The sequence below is a fragment of the Pantherophis guttatus genome, chromosome 13, assembly GCF_059756535.1.
Source record: "Pantherophis guttatus breed Tessera chromosome 13, ASM5975653v1, whole genome shotgun sequence".
NCBI lineage: Eukaryota > Metazoa > Chordata > Lepidosauria > Squamata > Colubridae > Pantherophis > Pantherophis guttatus.
In genome coordinates this window covers 12,696,290-12,715,981 of record NC_142075.1, presented here as the reverse complement: position 1 = coordinate 12,715,981, position 19,692 = coordinate 12,696,290, and the positions used below count along the sequence as shown (strand labels likewise).

Sequence of the window (19,692 nt, the reverse complement as noted above, 5' to 3'; positions counted from 1 at the left end):
TAATGTTCTATTCCAACCAGAGTTGACTCAACTTAAGAATTCCCCCTGGGAGAACATATTTTTTTTGAAAGCTCAGAGGGGCTGAGGTTTTCTGGGCAGGAACTGCTGGCTGCCAGACAAGAAGACAGATATCTTCAACAGTCCAGTAATATGCAAACAGAGGCAGACCCTTTAGAACAGATGTCTTCAAACTTGGCAGCTTTAAGATTTGTGGAATTCTGGGAGTTCAAGTCCACAAGTCTTAAAGCTGCCAAATTTGAAGACCTCTGTTTTAGAAGGAAAGAGCCCCTTTTACCTAGATCAAAAGATGGCAAGATTTTGCAGGAAAGCAACATTGCTAACTCTGTTTCCAGTCGGCATCTCTTGTTTGTTCTGAACTTTGTGGGGCTTTGCCAAGTAAGGCCTTTGGCAGGGTGTCAAAGAAGATAAAGGTTGCTGATTATCCCGAAGGACTTCTTCCAAAGGACTTGTTTTGCAACTAATTGGGACTCAGCTGGGAATGAATGTAATTCTCAGCTGTTACAATAAAATAGGTTTGTTTGGGACTAATTATGTCTTGTAATGACTCAGTAAGCCTAGGTCACAACAGGGTCTCGAACCTGGGCTGCTGGCTTTCCAGCCAACAAGCCCAGCATCTTAACTGCTGAGCCACTAAGCCATCCCTCGGATTGAAAGCTGGCAAGAAATGTCCTAATTTTAGGTGCACTTTGATGACAGAACCAATTTCCAAGAATGGGGATGCCACTGAATGGGTTCAAGCAGATAGCCAATGCTTTCATTTGGATTCCAAGCTGCCTGTCTCCAATTCAATAACATTGGGACTCTGTCATTGACAAAAGGAATCCTGAACGTATCGCTCCACAGCCAGACTTTAACTGATACACATTCTTTTTTTTCCCCAAAAATAAGATGGGAAAAAAGTGGGTGGGTGGGTGGGGAGAGAGAGAGAGAAAGAGAGAGAGAGAGACTAAGAGTGAGGGTAAGACTGCCCATGTCTAGTTAACTATCATTTCATGGATCCCAGTATTCCATTTCCTATCTTTCATGTACCTTCCGAAATTGTTGATAGCAGAGTAAATGTCCAGGTGGCAAACACAAAAACTGGAGAAGACAAATGAGCCAGCAGCAAGATGAAACTGCACAGAGAATGGTTTCCTACAAAGTCTGATTAAACTTCATCCTTCTACCTCCCCCTAGTCTTGATTTATAGGATATACATCCCTGCCTCCATGTCCCTTGCCTGTCATTTTATTAAGGTGGCGACAATTTAGAAGACCCACAGATTTCTACATCTCATTTTCTCCTAATATAGAGGAAAGGAAGGAGGTGGTAAAATGTTTAATCATTTTTGTCAACCTGAAATAATTGTTCTGTGTCTGAAAGCAGGTGTGTGTGTGTGTGTGTGTGAGAGAGAGAGAGGTTTTACAAGTCTACATGTAGTTGGAAAAGCAAGGGAACCAAGTCTTCTTTTTGACCATGAGTGATAGTGTATTTATTATGGCACCCAATGAGATAAGCTATCTCAATTCTTCCCACTAATGGGAATTATTTGTACAAATATAGAATAGAATAGAATAGAATAGAATAGAATAGAATAGAATAGAATAGAATAGAATAGAATAGAATAGAATAGAATAGAATAGAATAGAATAGAATAGAATAGAATTTTTTATTGGCCAAGTGTGATTGGACACACAAGGAATTTGTCTTGGTGCATATGCTCTCAATCTACATAAAAGAAAAGATACATTCCTCAAGAATCATATGGTACAACACTTAATGATAGTCATAGGGTACAAATAAGCAATCAGGAAACAATATCAATATAAATTGTAAGGATACAAGCAACAAAATTACAGTCATACAGTCATAAGTGGGAGGAGATGGGTAGTGGGAACGATGAGAAGATTAATAGTAGTGCAGACTTAGTAAATAGTTTGACAGCGTTGAGGGAATTATTTGTTTAGCAGAGTGATGGCGTTTGGGAAAAAACTGTCCTTGTGTCTAGTTGTTCTGGTGTGCAGTGCTCTATAGCGTCGTTTTGAGGGTAGGAGTTGAAACAGTTTATGTTCAGGATGCGAGGGGTCTGTAAATATTTTCACAGTCCTCTTTTTGACTCGTGCAATATACAGGTCCTCAATGGAAGGCGGGTTGGTAGCAATTATTTTTTCTGCAGTTCTAATTATCCTCTGAAGTCTATTCTATTCTATTATCCTCTGAAGTCTATTTTATTCTATTCTTCTTAAAAATATCTTCATAGCGTTTGGTGTTAATGCAAGCTTTTTGGAACCTACCAATGGCTTTTTCAAGAAATGTTTAGGAGATGGTTACAATAAGGGAACACTGCTGGCTTCTCCAATTAGAACACAGATATCCAACCTTGCCAACGTTAAGAATTGTGGACTTCAACTGCCAAAATTCTCCAGCCACCATGGCTGGTTGAGGAATTCTGGGAGCTGAAGTCCACAGGTCTTAAAGTTGCCAAGGTTGTTCATTCCTGAATTAGAACATCTCCAGTTACCGATGCTACATGATGACCACAACCAACTGGTCAAGCAAGGTTGATTTCCCAGAAGCTTCAGCAGTTCCAACTTCATTTCAGCCAACTTTGACATATTTCTAACACAGAACCCAATTGATCAATATTGTTTTTCTACAGCATGCAAAACCTATTTATAAATAAATACAAGCCAGAATTCAGCAATCTACATTTTTATTTTGATTAGCTTCTTCTGATTACACCTGCCAGTCTTGATCATGCAGTGGCCACAAATTGTTGCTATACTGAGCAATTTCTCGTACTTAATAAAAATCATCCCTGCCTGATAAGAATTTATCAGGAAACTGTGCTTGTCATTTCCCACTATCATGGGGTTAGGGAGGTTGAGGCCAGAGGGAGATATTTCTCAATATACGGCTCCTATATTGTGAGGCAATTTTTCCCAAGAAAGTAGATTGGCTTTGAATCATTTTCCTTCCCGAAGCAATTAGAGTAGAGCTTCCCAAGAGAGCTTTTAAAGTTTTGGTAAGTTTTCTTTCAGTTTTAAAAATAAAATTAATTGATTTTAACTTTTAAAGTTAGTTGATTTGGGGAACACTGTATATGTGATTTAAGTTACAGTTTTTAACTTTTATAATATATTATTATATTGTGGCTGCTTTACATTTAGTAATTATTAGAGCCGTGATGGGGCAGTGGTTAGAGTGCAGTACTGCAGGCTACTTCTGCTGACTGCCGGCTGACTGCAATTTGGCAGTTTGAGTCTCACGAGGCTCAAGGTTGACTCAGCCTTCCATCCTTCTGAGGTTGGTAAAATGAGGACCCAGATTGTTGGGAGCAATATGCTGGCTCTGTAAACTGCTTAGAGAAGGCTGTAAAGCACTGTGAAATATATATGTCTAAGTGCTATTGCTATTTGTGTATGCTACTGAGTGGTGCTTAATTACAGTGGCTTAGGAATCTAATAAATAAACAATACATCCTGCCATTTTTGACATAGGAAATAATGAATATGATTGAGTTTATGTAGGAGAAGAACAGGCAGAACTGGGTTGGAGTTAAATATGTCATCAGTTCAGTCCTTGTCATAAAGGATCCAACTTCAGCCACACCCCTTGAATTCCATTGACCCTTATCTAGTGCCAATTTAGTGCTGACTATTAGTTGAGTTCAGGGGGCGCAGTGACTCATTAGTTAAAGTCTGGAAAGCTGACAACCTGGGTTCGAGAACTGAGTGCCATGCAATGGGGTGAGCTCACGTTGCTTGCCCCAGCTCCTGCCCACCTAGCTGTTCAAAAGCATGCAAAGGCAAGTAGATAAAATAGGTACCACTTCAGTGGAAAGGTATTCCATGCACCTTTGGTGTATAGTCATGCTGGCCACTTTACAATGGAAAGTGTCTTTGGATAACACTTGCTCCCTTGGCCAAGAAACAGAGATGAGCATCACTTCCTAGAATCGGACAGAACTGGACAGGGAAACTTTTACCTTTAGTATTAGTTGACTAGAAGCTTGTGTATAGTAAAGGTAAAGGTTCCCCTCACGCATATGTGCTAGTTGTTCCTGACACTAGGGGACGGTGCTCATCTCCATTTCAAAGCTGAAGAGCCAGCACTGTCCGAAGACGTCTCCGTGGTCATGTGGCTGGCATGACTAAATGCCAAAGGCGCACAGAACACTGTTCCCTTCCCACCAAAGGTGGTCCCTATTTTTCTACTTGCATTTTTTATGTGCTTTCGAACTGCTAGGTTGGCAGAAGCTGGGACAAGTAATGGGAGCTCACCCCATTATGCGGCACTAGGGATTCGAACCGCTGAACTGCCGACCTTTCGATTGACAAGCTCAGCATCTTAGCCACTGAGCCACCGCGTCTCTTTTATTCTGTATAGTAGGCTTCAGTAAATCATCTATGCTGAAACCTTAGGAATGGCCCTGATTCTTTACGCCTGACGGTTTACTAATTAAAAGCGGCAGGAAAAAAATTATATCCATTGGGTTAAGGGGGGCTGAACCAAAGGAGGGAGGGAAAATAAAATCAAAAGCAGGAAAATGGAAAATCCTAGTCTTGATCACATTAGAGATTTGGCTCCCAGCCACCCTGCTGTAAAGCGAGAACATAAACCAATAGACAAGCCAATAATTGACTACATGCCAAAATTATGTTCCTATGATGTCTTTAGATGAATTGCATATGCAGCAATTCACAGGAAATCCAGAACTTCCCAATCACAGAGAGCTGCATCCAAATTCATAATGTCAGGTGGTAGCGCCATGAGTGAAGAATGCAGTATGATGTGAGAAGAAGCATTTGTATATTTAGAAAAGGGTCTGAAAGCCACTTTTTTAAAACCACAGATACACAGACACAGACACAGAAAATCTTGGCTATGGCCATCAGATATACCCTAAGCCACGACTGGCTCATCATTTTTCACGGGTTGGAAAATTCGAAAAGATCTCAGATTGTAATCATGCAAATGTTGCTATATGGCTCTTGGCTTAAGAAGTATAAAAATGCACCGAGAACCAATTTTTGTCTAATGGTTAAGGCACCAGGGAGACCATGAATGGTAGTCCTGCCTTAGGCATGGAAGCTGGCTGGGTGATTTTGGGCCAATCACCAGGAGATTGTGGGTTCTAGTCCCGCCTTAGGCATGAAAGCTGGTTGGGTGACTTTGGGCCAATCAAAAGGAGATTGTGGGTTCTAGTCCTGCCTTAGGCATGAAAGCTGACTGGGTGATTTTGGGCCAATCACCAGGAGATTGTGGGTTCTAGTCCTGCCTTAAGCATGAAAGCTGACTGGGTGATTTTGGGCCAATCACCAGGAGATTGTGGGTTCTAGTCCTGCCTTAAGCATGAAAGCTGACTGGGTGATTTTGGGCCAATCACCAGTAGACTGTGAGTTCTAGTCCTGCCTTAGGCATGAAAGCCAGCTGGGTGACTTTTAGGCCAGTCTCTCTCTGGAGGTGGTGACCCTTTGAGAGGTCTATGCAACGGAATTTCATTTTAATGTTCTGCTGATCAATGTACATTCATAGTGACAATAAAGTTATTCTATTTTATTCTCAGCCTCACTATGTTGTAATGGGGAAAATAAGAAAGAGGAATAGGTGTGGTTCTCCACCTTGGCTTATTTGTAAAAAAAAAAATGATATAAATGTGATATAAATAAATGAATAAATAAAATATGTGTAGGGCAGCCTATTTTTTTTCCTAATTCCTTTTGAGCAGACAGTGCTCAACACCCTCAGAATCTTTATTTGTGATAACGTTCTGTTTCCCCACTTGTGTTTCAAAAAAAGGCAGGCACACTGGGCATGCACAGTTCCTAAGCTGTTGGTGTCACAAAAAGAGATTTTTGAAACAATCACAGATTGCACACAGCCTGGCCTGCCCCCTCATTCTCTCAGACAAGAAATCTCAAAGAAGACAAGTGAGGGAAGAGAGGATAATGGTTTAAATAAGATCCTCAACCGGTTTCTCGTATTTTCACGTAGGTTGCAAACATGTATTAAATCCATTAACAGTTCCAAGTTGAAGAGATCTTAGGGCAGACTCCCTGCACGGAGTTAGAGATGATTAGACACTCAAATACGCTAATGGACAGGTAGACGTTGTTGTTTTTTTTATTACTGAAGAGATCCATAACTCTCCTCAGAATATAATCAAGGCCACTTCAGAGGGAAAACCTGGATGTAAGTTTTTTCCCCATCCTTCAGCTTTGTATTTTGATCTCAGAGAGGCTACAGATGCCTTCAGCAAAGGGGGAAGTGATCCAACAGCTTTTGACACTTATGTTGTGGTCCGCCAGCAGCCTGTGGAGCTGGCAGCGGAGTCAAACATCGATGAGGCTGAGGAAGAACATGGGCCAGTCCTGGAGGCTGGGGAAGGCCCGGATGAGGGCTCTGCGTCGGAGGCAGAGATGGGGCCAGGGCCATTGGGGAGTGAGGTGTAGACTCCAGAGCCTCCAGAGACTGATAGGAGTGAGGCAGAGGAACAGGAGGAGCCTGTTCCTAATGCACACATGAGAAGAGTTGCCAGAAGGCAAGAGCAGCTCAAGCAAAGAGGACAACTCAGGAGTAGGGCCAAGAGATGTTAAGAACTTCACTGGACCAGACTGAAAGTTCAATAAGTTCATCCTTCTTAGCCTGTACAAAAGACCAGAGAAGTGTTTTGGAGATACAGTAATGACCATCAAAGCAGCAGTCTTTTCAGCTGCTTGACCCTAGCATCCAATATTCAGCCTTGCACAATATTTATTTTCAGCCATTGAGATGAACATAAGTTATGCATTTTCCCAATCAATATCCCACTACGGCAGATACTCAATTTCCTTCACTGCCTCAAAGATGACAGTGATGACTGGTAGAGAGAAGTCTAGCAAAGCTCAATATTCTGTCCATCCTGGAGACCTCCCGTTGAGCTGTGAGGATCCACAACATCTGGACCATTTGATGGAGAAAGTAGGATGGTAACAATGGCAACTCCATGTGCTTGAAAGAGCACATGCAAAAACACACACAAAAAAAGAGATGGCATGTGTGCAAGGTCAAGATCTTTTGAGTTGGGTCCCACCATAAGACTTCATTAAGAATGTATTTGGCAGACAATTTATTCAAACTTGACAAATGTATCTTTTATTTTTATGTACACTGAGAGCATATGCACCAAAGACAAATTTCTTTTGTGTCCAATCACACTTGGCCAATAAAAAAATTCTAATTCTAACTATCTGTACTTTGGAAAACCTCTGGCTACAGCTGTGTATCAATCCCAGCTATTTCCCATCAAAACAGAGAACACGTGATTTACAGAGCACTTTCTTAATGAATTTGACCATGGGTTTCCTTGAGCAGAAACTTGAACAGAGAGAAAAAGAAAGAAGAGTGGTAAACACAGGACGCAGCTTTGGAAACCATCGTAGCTATTAGTTAGAAGATTTCAATTAAAACGACTCCCAGGAACCAGTTAAATTAATTTTATGTCCTTAAGCACCTAAGGAAGATGCTCTTTCCTGCTTGGCTTGAGTTTCCTTGTCAGCATCTGGCAGAGTTCAAATGACCTTGCAATACCCTCAATATTTGCTATATCCCAAGGGGGGACAAAAGACCTAAAATTAAGAGAGAAGTGTTCATAGTCAGCTGAAAACTGAGTTCACATATGCTAAGCTATGACACGATTTTCTTCTTTTGATACAGAGTGTTGTTTCAGCTCAACCACTAGGCTCTATAAACCAAAGTTAGCAGTTTAATACATTGTGCAAATGAACATCTGATTCTTCATAGTTGATCATGGCTCCTTCCAAAACTTGAGTTGGCAGAGAAGTAGTTAAACATAATTTGTGCTGGACCCATGGCTGGGAAATGAAGTGAGTAGGGCTCTTCTTACAGATTTAATTTTAATGCAAGAAATTGCTGCATTCCTTGGTTTCCCTTTCCTTTCCCATCCAGTGTCATCTACACTCGGGGGGAAACAACCACCGATAATGTGTAATGAAAAATAGAGTGGGATAGAGAGATGGAATTGGTGGAGTTCCTTCAGTTTTATTCCATGCTCTATGTTTGCTCTATCAATTGCCCATATATTTTTTTTAACCACATGGTGAACAATCTCTTTGGAGATCCATAGTTCTGCCAAAGCAAACAAATAAACAATCAACTTGCCCTATTAGTGGGTGTCGATCTGATATATACATTAGCTATTTATATTGTTACATGCCTTATACTTGGTGTATACTTCATCCCACTCCTTTCACGTACTCTGCCAACTGGCCAGGCACAAATTTTTGCCATTAGACTAAATAACAATAGCTGCTTGGACTGTCACTGAAGATGGAACTTGCATGGAGATTGACAAAGCTCTCATTGCTTTTTCTGCTCTCCTTATACCCACCACCTAGTCAGGATGGGCGCCTAGTCAGGTCTGGTTTATTAAAATAATTGCACTTAATTGATTAATCAACCATTCTTCAGCAAACCATGTGTTAACAGAAGAATTTGAAGAAATACAATATTTTAACCACAGACGAGAGAAAGAGACAGAGAGAGAGGGAGAGAGGGAGAGAGGGAAGGAGGAAGAGAGAGAGGGAGGGAGGGAGGGAGAGAGACAGAGAGAGATTACATTTAAAACAGTGTCTGATTAGATTGAATCCAAAGAAACATAAGATTTACTCCACCATTCATTCATGCAGCTCACGAACCGTAAGTGCCAGTCTTCACCCTTCAACTATCAGAATGTAAAAGAGACAACCCATCATGGCAGGGATTACAAACATTGATTGAAATGAAATCAAGTGCCATATGTCCTGTGTAAACCCAGGACTAAATTTATAGTTACAGTAATTGCATCATTAGACCTAAGCATTGAGGGCCTCACATGTTCCAATTCCCACTCAATAAGAAATATTGATCAACCACTTTGCCAGCACCTGTAATCTTCATAAATAGTAGACAGCATTTTGTAGTGTGTACATGCGCTCCGGTCTACAACTTGCTCCTTTCTGCTCATCTTATTGCAGTTATGTTGTTAGAGCTGTTGTTTACAGAACTTGCATAATGACTGCATCATAGCTTCCAAGCTGCTGGGAAATCAGGACAATAAAACTTAACACACTTTTGGCTTTTTGATTGAGCGAGGCTATTCCGATCCACCAAGATTTTAATACTCGTTCTTTGTATTTTGGATTTCTAAGTTGCTACTGTAGTGTAGAGGGAAAGCATGGTGGCTCAGCATTAAGGAAAGCCGGCAGCCCAGGTTCGAGACCCGAGTGCCATGGGATGAGGTGAGCTCCTGTTACTTTCGCCAGCTCCTGCCAACCTAGCAGTTCGAAAGCATAGAAATGCAAGTAGAAAATTTACTTTCGTATTTTGTATTTTATAATATTCTATAAGCTAATACATTTTTTTTCAAGAAATGCAAGTAGATAAATAGGTATCGCTTTGGTGTGAAGGTAACACTGCTTTGTATAATCATGTTGGCCACCTGACCGCTGAAATGTCTTTAGACAGTGCTGGCTCAATGGCCTTGAAACTGAGATGATCACTACCCCCTAATGCTGGCAATGACTAGCAGAGTAAAATCCACAGGGAATCCTTTACCTTTTACTATAGTGTAGAAGAGATATGTCCTTTAAAAAGGTAAAGGTAAAGGTTCCCCTCGCATATATGTGCTAGTCATTCCCGACTCTAGACAGTGGTGCTCAAAGCCAAAGAGCCAGCGCTGTCTAAAGACATCTCTGGGGTCATGTGGCTGGCATGACTCAATGCCAAAGGAGCACGGAACGCTGTTAGCTTCCCACCCAAGGTGGTCCCTATTTTTCTACTTGCATTTTTTACGTGCTTTCGAACTGCTAGGTTGGCAGAAGCTGGGACAAGGAACAGGAGCTCACTTTGTTACGCGGCACTAGGGATTCGAACTGCTGAACTGCCAACCTTTTGATCGACAAGCTCAGCGTCTTAGCCACTGAGCCACCACATTCCTTATATGTCCTTTATCAAAGGATAAAGAGATAATGACTTGACCCTCTGATTCTACTTCACTTGCATTAAGCCAAGGAGACTTCATCCATGAAAGTATTATGAAATGCATTGCTTCAAGAGTAGACCAGATTCATAAAATAGAGGATAAAGCTCCCCAGAAGGCAGTTCAGGACAGATGGATGCAAGCGTCTTCTGAAAGCATCCGTATGGAAAGGTGAGAAAACAGTAGCATGATTAATTCACAGATGGCAGTTTGCTAGCATGAATAAAAAGCTAGAGGTGTCCATGAGTTTGCCTACTGGCTTTTTTTTCCTGCAGCTCTACTTTTTAAATTTGCATATTTATTTTATAAAATGTCAGTCCTGATTGTCACCGATCAAAATTTTTCCAAGCACAGATGCAAAACTTTGGAATTATTTACACATTAAACATTAAAGTGATTCCACCCCCTCCCCCAAATGTTACTGCAAGAAAAGCTCACACTTTCAATATACTCATACATTTAAAACTATAAAACTACTGTAAAGTCCAGAGAAAATGCCATAACAGAGATCATCAACAGAAATATGGAAACCACCATAGCACCAGTTTAATTAAAGGTCTTGGTGTACAGATGCAGCTTTGCTTGAAGCTGAAAGTTTATGAAGCTTAGTACCAACTAGAGTCATGATGGCGAACCTGTAGCACGCGGAGCCATATCTGCGGGCACATGAGCCATTGCCCTAGTTCAGCTCCAGCATGCCAGCCAGCTGATTTTCAAGTGGTCCCACCCACGCCACCCGTCCCCTCTCAGGAGTCTCCACATGGCCCGTTTTGGATGCCCGGTAAGTACAGGGCTCATGCAGAGGCTCTGGGAGGGTGTTTTCGGCCTCCGGAGGGCCTCCGGGGAAGTGGGGGAGGCCATTTTCACCCTCCCCAGCCTCCAGGAAAGCTTCTGGAACCTGGGGAGGATGGAAAACAGGCCTACCGGGGTCACCGGAAGTCAGGAAATGGGCCATTTCTGGCCTCCGAAGGGCCTCTGGGGGCGGGTGGGGAAGACCATTTCCAGAGGCTTCAGGTAGGCCTGCTAGACCCAAAAGGGGGATGGGGGACTCATGTATGCATGTGTGGGGGAGCGCAGGGTGGGTCGCGCACGCATGCATGGGGGAGGGGCCCAGGGGAGCATTGAATTATGGGTATGGCCATGTGCACACACGACCTCCCCATGCTCCCTCCTGCTTTTGGCACGCAATGGCATAAAGATTAGCCATCATTGAACTAGAATATCTTTGAATACAGAGGAGATTCCACAACTGGGGCACTAATATTGTCATTGCCTTCTCATCTGAGTAACTACTCTCAAGAGACCATCATCCCTACACTGTAATACCTAAGAAGTGTCAGAGTTTGCAGCAGCAATCACATCCAGAAAGCACACACAGGTAACTGATTCAGCAAGATTCATTAATTTCTCTTTATATACATAAGACATAAGTAAATATACAATACCAAAACAGGTTTTCCAACATGGTAGCAAGTACAAGCAAACACAGGCAGAGGAGAGAACAGTTTCAGTTTCAATTCTCAGCACAGCACTCAGAGCTAAGGACAGCTATGCCGCGCCCAGGCTCCTTACTGTCTCAGCTCCCATTGGCTGACCTTGTTACTAAGCCCTATGCATTGCTGACCTTGTTACCATGTCTCTGCTAGTCATGAATACATTGACAAGAACGTAAACTGATGTCGGGTAAGGAAGATATGGGGGGCATGATAACTCAGTGGTTAAAGATGCTGAGCTTGTCAGCTAGAAAGCTGACAGTCCGGGTTTGAGACCTGAGTGCCACGCAAGGGGTGAGCTCCTGTCCCTGCCTCAGCTCCTTCCCACCTAGCGGTCAAAAGCATATAAATGCAAGTAGATAAATAGGTACCACTTTGGTGGGAAGGTAACAGCCTTCCATGCCCCTTGGCATATAGTCATGCTGGCCACATGACCACAAAAATATCTTCGGACAACAGTGGCTCCCTTGGCTAAGAAACGGAGATGAGTACCACCCCCTAGAGTCAGTCATGACTGGACAGGGGAAACTTTATCTAGCTATACATATACATGTATTTGTCCCATGATCTAAAGATGGTTTGTAACAACGTATTGCAAAGCCATTTATTCACAGAAAATGGGTTGTTTCAGTTTGTTGCATTTTAAACAAAATAATATTTTTTAAAAGGACTTATCAGAAATAGAAAATGTCCAAAGTTAACGCAAGGACTTAAGTAATATTCCCCATGCCAAACTTGAGGAAGAGTGGATGAGTAAAGTAACTAGAGTTTAAAAATGCTGCTATATGCATATTTAATATAAAATATGCCCTGCAGAGTTTAATTAGTTTATTCCCAAGTGAATGCATAAAAGACATAGCAAAATGAAATGTTGACAAAATGCGTCTGTGTGTGCGGTTATATATAAATATAATGAAATTTAATAAAAACAATACTCTCTGTGTCACTGGGCCAATTTCATCAGTATTGGATTGAACTGCTTCTTTTTTAGATATATGCACATAATTCCATGCATATGCTTACTTTATTAAAAATGCAATAGCTACCCGAAAAAGATGCATTCCCTTTGTTCCACATATACTGTAGGATACACACTTCTTCTAAAGTGATACCTTAAATCATACCCACAGATTCTAAAAGTGATAGCTTCTGGGGTTTTCTTGTTTCAGAACAACAGGTTTATTCATATTCAAATTTAACAAAATTAGTTCATTGATTGGCTCTAACTCAAAATGGCTAATAAGCTAGGAATCCTTTAATCAAGTGCCTGTTTCCAAGCAATGTCACTGAATTTGGTTAGAAACAATACGCGGGGCGGACTTAGTATTTCAAGACGCAGAAAATATTTCCGTAAGGCTTGGAAGCAAAACCAATCCAGATATGAAGATTTTCTACAATTCTAGGCTGCCACCCAATTCCTCCAAAAGCCATGAATTTAGAAACGATCTGTACATTTTTGACCTTTTGTAGAGTTTTGATGGAAACCGACTCAAAATGAAACTCGAAATGACTGTTATTGAAATTTCTAGCTCAAGTGAAATATTTGTTACGAGATTAAAGAAAAAAAATGCCTTCCATTTGGAAGTTTTAAGCCAATCCTCTAAATTTAAAGTCCTTCCCCTGTGCAGGATTTTGACTCTCACCTTGGTCTCATCTTACCTTGATCTATCAGCTGAGCAAAAGCGGGCCTCTGCCTTTAAAGATTTATGCCCTTGTATTGCACAATTACTTTATGGCCCAAGCTCCCTAGCAAAAGTTCCTTGATTTATCATTCTTGCAGTGGTGATCTTTACCCTGTGCCATAACCATGAAGGTCATAAGAGGAGATATTTTGGCCAGCTCATGGAACACATTGGTTGCCAGGATTATTTAATTTGCTGTACTGTCAGAACACAAGGAACGTGGGCAGGAGAATCCACACTTTGTTATATATCCTGATCTGGAGCCTCCATTTATTTATTTATTTATTATTTATATGCCACTCATCTCACTATTGTAGTGACGCTATTGTAGTCTTGGGTGGTTTGTGAAATGATAAAAAGATTTTAAAACGGTAATGCAAAAGAGGTCAGAAGGAGTGCTGAGAAAATATCTACAGACCAGGGGTGAAATCCAGCAGGTTCTGACAGGTTCTGGAGAACCGGTAGTCAAAATTTTGAGCAGTTCAAAGAATCAGCAAATACCAACTGTGGCTGGCCCCAGAATAGGATGGGAATGGAGATTTTGCAATATCCTTCCCCCAGGAGTGGGAAGGGAATGGGGATTTTGCAATATCCTTCCCCTGGAGTGGGGTGGGAATGGAGATATTGCAGTATCCTTCCCCCAGGAGTGGGGTGGGAATGGGGATTTTGCAGTATCCTTCCCCAGGAGTGGGGAGGGAATGGGGATTTTGCAGTATCCTTCCCCTGGAGTGGGGAGGGAATGGAGATTTTGCAGTATCCTTCCCCTGCCACGCCCACAAAGCCACACCCACCAAGCCACACCATGCCTACCAAGCCATGCCCACAGAACCGGTAGTAAACAAAATTTGGATTTCACCACTGCCATCAGGACTTTATCTAGGAGGCTGACTACAGAAATTGGGAACAGACAGAATAGAGGCAGGATGGGGATCAGCAATGAAGGATGGCAAATTTCATGCCAGTATTATTTTCCATCAACTTAAAGATGAACATTTCAGCTCAGTAATGGGAAAGGGCTCTGCCATGCACTAGGAAAGCAGTTAGTCTTTGGACGCAGTCCATCTCAGAATTTGCAATGCCATTGTTGGCTCCAAAAAGGCATTAATAAATTGCATAATGCCAATTCATGATACGAGCACCTGACTATTAAACAGTGTTCTAGTACATACTATTAAGAAAAATAAACTGTGAATTAATGCCAAAAAAATTATTTGGAACAGACTTTGGAACGCACACAAAACTCGACTCAACTAGGAAAAGATTGATACATCTATTAGTACCAGAAAGGTGAGCAGGTTTTACCAGGAACTAGACTTAAAATGTGATTTTTCCCCCCCAATACAAGTTCTCTTGCAATCAAAGCCCCTTGGGTCAAAAGAAGGCGAAACTCTCACCTTGTAATCAAACCTGGAATACAGCAGGAGGTAGCTATGATAATGCCCCCGAAACAGATACCTTTGAAAAGATAATAACTAGAGCCATGGATATTATTACTAGGGTAATAGGCTAGACTGAGAAGTATAAAAGAAAAATCCAAAAGAAGGCAATGTGAAGTAACCTCCATAGTGTTGCAAATAAACAAGAAACACATCAACGGATGCATTTATATAATCATTAGGAGCTGAGTATACTCAAAGGATATATTATTAATTATATACTACTGTCAGGCCTAAGGCCAAAAACAATACAGTAAAATCGAATCAGGTTCAATTCTTTATTTGCTTATACCTAAGAGACAGAGGGGCCGCAGTGGCTCAGTGGCTAAGATGCTGAGCTTGTCAATCGAAACGGCGGCAGTTCAGCGGTTCGAATCCCTAGTGCCGCGTAACGGGGTGAGCTCCTGTTACTTGTCCCAGCTTCTGCCAACGTAGCTGTTCGAAAGCAGGCAAAAAATGCAAGTAGAAAAATAGGGACCACCTTTGGTGGGAAGGCAACAGCGTTCCGTGCGCCTTTGGCATTTAGTCATGATGGCCACATGACCATGGAGACATCTTCGGACAGCGCTGGCTCTTCGGCTTTGAAACGGAGATGAGGACCACCCCTTAGAGTCGGGAACAACTAGCACATATGTGTGAGGGGAATTGCCAGACTAAAGCTATAACCTTCTAACTTAATAAATGTACCTTGAGAGATTCTAGGGCATGGCTACTCTGAACCTTTTTCTTCTTTCACCATCCAAGACCGTGCAGCCTCTTGTCTTGGACCCCGCTCTGAAATGTGTTGCCTCTTCCCTGGGAAGTCGCTGTGCAATTGCTGAGATTCCTCCCGCCCCCCCCCCAAAAAAAACCACACATATACTTCTTCTCCAGCTGCCTATTCCTTCACCACTACCTCCAGAAGCAGAGACACTAGGTCTTAGAGTTCAATTGCTACTTTTAGAAAGGGGAACTCTACTCGTATCCTATTTCTAGAGTTCTGTGACATTTATTTGGGCTTTGAGAGAAATGGGGTATTGAACTTCTGCCGATACTTTCTGTCTGATCCACAGTGAACTTCTGAAGGAGTCTAAATACTGATTTCAGTGTTACAACAACCTAGTGTAATTTGTTCAGCTCTGCCTCCCTCAAGAGGGAGAGAGGAGCTCTTATCATTATGAGTGGTATGCAGTGGTGGGATTCAAATAATTTAACAACTGGTTCTCTGCCCTAATGACCGGCTGGGTAGGTGTGGCTCGGTGGTCATGTGACCATGTGGGCGTGGCCAACTCAACATCACTCACGCCAATGGGCGCTTCGCCTTAGCTGTTAAAATGTAATAAGGGTTAACCCGAGAGGCGGTTTCTGTAAGCAGGGCAATAAAGATTAGGCTAGAAACAACACCAAAATATTTCCTTCCTGCCTTCCTTACAGGATTAGCTCTGTAAAGTGGAAAAAAACAAAATGAGATTTTGAGAGAAAAATGAATTATTCCTGTAAAAAGCATAACCAAAGTAACGCCATATTTAACCTTCATATAACCTGATTTATATAACCCGGTGAACAGGACATGAGTAAACATTATATTCTGGAAAGGAAAAGGGAACTGTGATGCTTGTTTTGAGGAAATAGGTGTTTTGGTACATTTTGAGTTGGTGAGGCTGACCTAAGCTCTACTGAAAAAGAGGAAGAGCCTAATGATCAATTAAGGAGAACAATACCCATAAGAATGAAAACATATGTAAAGGGTATTTTTGGAGGGTACTTTTGGAGGGGAACTCCAATACCCTGCGACGGCATTTTCATTGTATTGCTGTACCTCAAAAATTGTATTTAAACCATGTAATCGAAGTGGTCAGACGTTCTCTCTCTTCTATGGGAGAACCCTTTTGCAAAAACTTATAATATATATAATAAATCTGTTTTTTACTTGTTCATGGTCTCTGTTTCACTTTTTATGAGGTTTGCTGTTTTTTTAAATCTCACAGATTTCTTCCAACAACCGGTTCTCCGAACTGCTTAGAAAGTTAACAACCAGTTCTCCCGAATAGGTGTGAACTGGCTGAATCCCACCACTGGTGGTATGGAATGACCAGCTTGTTCCATCCCAACAACACTGTCTTCCAGCAAGGAACAATGCACCTTGTTTTTCTGTCCCCGTGAATAAAACTTTCAGGATTCATCAAGGATGCAATAAGCTAAATAAATGTACATTATTGCTATTTATTGTTTTCTCCTGCATTTATCCACAGAATAAAAGGTTAGGTAAGTTAATTATCCAGATGCTTTGGCTTATTAGTTGAACAAAACTATCTGAGTGCCCAGCTATTACTTAGCACCAAATTGAATTTGGTGACTAAAGCAGTCTTATCAACCTCTCCAGGCAAGATTCCCATAATCAACTTAAGAAGCCATATATCCACTAAGTACCAGTCAGGGGATATTCTTATCCACACAAGGATCCAGACTTTTCAGCTTTGAGGGACATTGCAAGGGCTTTGGGGCTGATTGGATTCAGTAAGGTTTTTTAAAAAAACTCTTCTCATACATTTTTTTCAATGCGCAAATTGTGACCATTCATAAGAATGTTTGGTACCAATACGTTGGATTAGATGAATCACCAATCTTACCCAGTATTCTGCTTAAAGCTAAGGACAACCAGATTCATCTGGGAATCTTACCAGCTGATGAATCATCTTTAGTATTTGCCTTCCATTTCCGGCGCTTAATTCAGTTGATACAGAAATGCATTTCATGATTTATTTATGTGTTGTGGGGAAACCTGTTATAGTTGCCTGTAAGGAAGATTAGTTTCTCCCCAAATAATTTACCTTTAAAATGGAGGAGAGTGGAGGGATCTTATTTTTTTTTTGAGAATGCAGTAAAGTGTAATCAGCTTTTTTTTTGGGGGGGGGGGGAGAGGGGAAATCATCTTCAGTTCAGCATTGTCTTTCTTGTATGTAATTATGGATATTCCATTTCCCCCCCAGATTTCCTGCCATTTAGTTGGGTAAAGCTGTATCATCACAGCAGATTGCCAGATACTATAATCATCAAGTCATCTAGCCCAATATTATTGATTCTGTCAAATCAAATCAAATCAGGATAGATTCTCGTACCTTAGATATGCCATTTTATTGTCCTAGTGATTTATTTTCCAAATTACTGAATCACTCTCTCTCTCTCTCTCTCTCTTTTATTTTTATTTTTTTTCTGTAAGGGCTGGTCAAAGACCATAATAAATCTGACTGTTGACTTGATAGAAAGTAACTCTTCTGGATTTTAAGCAGGAATCAGGGTTTTTTGGTTTTTTTTTTTCCAGTTTTCCTGTGATCCTGGAGATCACAGAGTAATGGAATTGTAGAGTTGAACGGAACCATAAAGATCATCGAACAAAATTCTTGGAAACATGCCAGAAAACCAATTAATCCATCCAAAATAGGTGACTGTTCAGTCTCTTTGTAAAAAATATCCACAGGTAGACTGTTCCACAGCTGTAGAGATCTTACCATCAGGAGGTTTTGTGTTATGTTGAAAAGAGCTCTAAGTAATTGCTCCTTGTTCCTATGACTTCTGATTTTGGGAAATAATTTTTCTGTCAGTGCTACACCGGTAACAAGATAGGGGAGCTTGAAACATACAAAATGAAATTCAGTGTAGAGAAAAGTAAAGTTTCACACTTAGGCAAGAAAAATCAAATGTACAGGTACAGATTAGGTGAAACCTTGCTCAATAGCAGTAACTGTGAGAGGGATCTTGGAGTCCTAGTGGATAAACACTTAAATATGAGCCAGCAGTGTGTGGCAGCAGCCAAAAAAAAAAAAAAAAGCAACACAATCCTAGGTTGCCCCAAAGGTGCTTTTTCAGGAGGCAACTGGGCTTTCGTGTTTTTTCTTTGAAGATGTTTTCGCTTCTCATCCAAGAAGCTTTGTGAAGAAGCTTCTTGAATGAGAAGTGAAACATCTTCAAAGAAAAAACAAGAAAATCCAGTTGCTGCCTGGAAAAAGCACCTTTGGGACAACCATGACCTGGATGACTGAGAATCTCTACAGAATCCTAGGTTGCATTAACAGAAGGATTGAATCAAGAACACATGACATATTAGTACTGCTTTATAGTGCCTTGGTAAGACCACACTTGGAATACCGCATCCAGCCTTGGTCACCATATCAGGGATGAAATGCTCCTGGTTTGGACCATATCACCCGATCCGGTAGTGATAGAGGCGGGTGGTTCGGAGAACTGGTAACAAAAATTCCTACCCCCACCCCACCCCATGCCCAGCTGAGCCGCACGATCATCAGAGGCTTTTTTTTTTTTTTACTTTTAAAAGCATTTTTTTCTACAACCTCTTCGGCTGAAAAAATGCTTTTAAAAGTAAAAAAAAAAAGCCTCTGATGAGTGCGTGGCTCAGCTGGGATCGTCAGAGGCTTTTCAAAGCATTTTTTTCTGCAACCTGTTGGCCATGCCATAGGTTTGCCATCACGATTCTAGGGCATCAAGCAAAGAAGATGCCCTAGTATTGAACCATAGCTCCAATTTATTTCCTACCTATTTCGATGTTGTCTGTAATTTTCAATGTTCCTGTCATGCCTTTGATTTGGCTTAGCCCTAGGTATATACATGTAAATATCCTAATGACATCTTTATTTGGGTCTAGATATGAGGAAAATAATCAATCAAGGTCAAAGTGTTTAGCTCACATCTTTTCTTTCTTTCAGTAAAAAAGCCTGAGGTTGTATTTAGCATCTGGCATTCTTGGATAGTCTCTCCAACTTTCATTAGCTCTGATATATCCTTTAAATATTTACTTTTGTCTATTTGCAAATACGTTTCTCAAAACACACATTTCTAATTATTTCTGCCCGTACCTCTCTGCTGTTGTTAATATTAGTTGCAACATTTCTATGCACAATGAGAAATAGTAAAAACTATTGTTATTTCTAAACTATTTGAGCCGTAAAAATAGGACTGTGTGTTATTTTGGCACCTTGCGTTGTTTTATTTTTATTTATTTTAATTTTTTTAGCAGGAGCTTCCTTTCCAAAACTGGAGAAGCATTAAAGCAATTGGATAATGGA

The 19,692-nt window shown here is 41.1% G+C and overlaps 1 protein-coding gene across 4 annotated transcripts in view; it reads right to left on the bottom strand.

Moving 5' to 3' along the window:
* Positions 1-19,692, bottom strand: part of AGBL1 (AGBL carboxypeptidase 1) — a 701,662-nt gene that overhangs the window by 318,395 nt on the left and 363,575 nt on the right. The window lies entirely within an intron of this gene.